Below are 1,458 nucleotides of genomic sequence, written 5' to 3' on the forward strand. Positions count from 1 at the left end.
ACTTTCATTGCTATTTAGTTTAGTGACCTTCTACATCAAACCCCAATTGTGACACCCCTAAGACACCGCTAGTTGCAATAGAAATCTCATCTCAATTCCCGTCCCTTGGGATCTGACCTTTACTTGCCTCTTTACTAATTGTAGAGTTGTTTGTGAAGTTATAAATTGTGTTTTGGTCTAGGTGCTCCTAACGACAAGTTACCGAAAAGATTTAGTCCTGACCAAAAATGGCGCCGTTGCCGGGGACGGTGTTAACTTGATTTAGATTTTCTTATATTGTTATTAGTTGTGTCTTTCTTTGCCTTGGGGAAGTAAAACTCCTCAAGGTTTGTTCTAATTGTTTTTGAGTTGTTTGATATTTTGCATGTCTAGAAGGTCACAAGGTGACTTGTTACCTTTTGATCGTGAAATTGAAAGAACTTTGACAACCAATAGAAGACTTGCTAGGATAAATTTGAGAGGTATTGGTGAGGTTGTAGATATTCAACCAACTATTGAGTTCATCAACCCTTTTGCAAGAGAAGGTGAGGAGAACCCAACACAAAATACAACACAAAATACAACACAAAATCAACCCACAATGCCTAAGTTTTCATCACATTCCGTACCCACCGAGGAGAACCTACCCAATGGTACTCCCACACCACAACATCTAACCGGAAATTTTATTGCCAAATCCGCATTTATCCAATTAATCGAAAGAAGGCAATTTTGGGGGATGCCTAGTGAAGACCCTCATTCTCATATGGAGACCTTTTGTGACTATTGTGATGCGATTTCTCAAACCGGTGTAACTCAAGACCAAATCCGATGGGTCTTATTTCCTTTTTCTCTAATTGGCACCGCGAAACAATGGTTGAAGGGCCTTGATAAGGGTACTCTCGGAATTGATTCTTGGAAGAAGTTGGCTCTAGCTTTCTACAAAAAGTTCTATCCACCGAAAAAGACTAACATGCTAAGAGCTCAAATTACGGGTTTTAAGCAAAGGGATGAAGAATCTTTGTATGAAGCTTGGGAGCGGTTCAAAGGAATTTGTCGCTCATGTCCTCACCATGGACTTAGCGAGTGGTTCTTGGTACAACAATTTTGGAACGGTCTATATGAAGATTCAAGGAACATTCTCAACATGGGATCAAATGGAATGTTCACCGAAGTTGATGACAATCAAACTTGGAACAAAATTGAGGAAATGGCGGTCCATAACTCACAATATAGTAGACCTCGCAAGGCTACTAGAGGAGGAAAGCATGAAGTGGACTCCGTTACTCAATTGGGTGCTCAACTTAGTGCTCACATTGATACAATCAATTTGAAGTTTGAAAAGGCTATGGCTAGACTTGAAGAAGCCTCAAAATCACCAAAGCATCATGTTAATGCCATGACGGCATCTTCATCAATCCCAAGTGGGATATGTGAGAATTGTGGAACTTTGGGACATGACCAAAGTGAATGTAGGGG

At 40.4% G+C, this 1,458-nt stretch overlaps 1 non-coding gene across 1 annotated transcript; it reads right to left on the reverse strand.

Moving 5' to 3' along the window:
- Positions 1-952: 952 nt before the first annotated feature.
- On the reverse strand, positions 953-1,059 carry LOC141650644 (small nucleolar RNA R71). The gene has a single exon (XR_012546665.1). It is a non-coding gene; the product is annotated as a small nucleolar RNA R71 (small nucleolar RNA).
- Between the last annotated feature and the right edge of the window lie 399 nt (positions 1,060-1,458).

The sequence above is a fragment of the Silene latifolia genome, chromosome 3, assembly GCF_048544455.1.
Source record: "Silene latifolia isolate original U9 population chromosome 3, ASM4854445v1, whole genome shotgun sequence".
NCBI lineage: Eukaryota > Viridiplantae > Streptophyta > Magnoliopsida > Caryophyllales > Caryophyllaceae > Silene > Silene latifolia.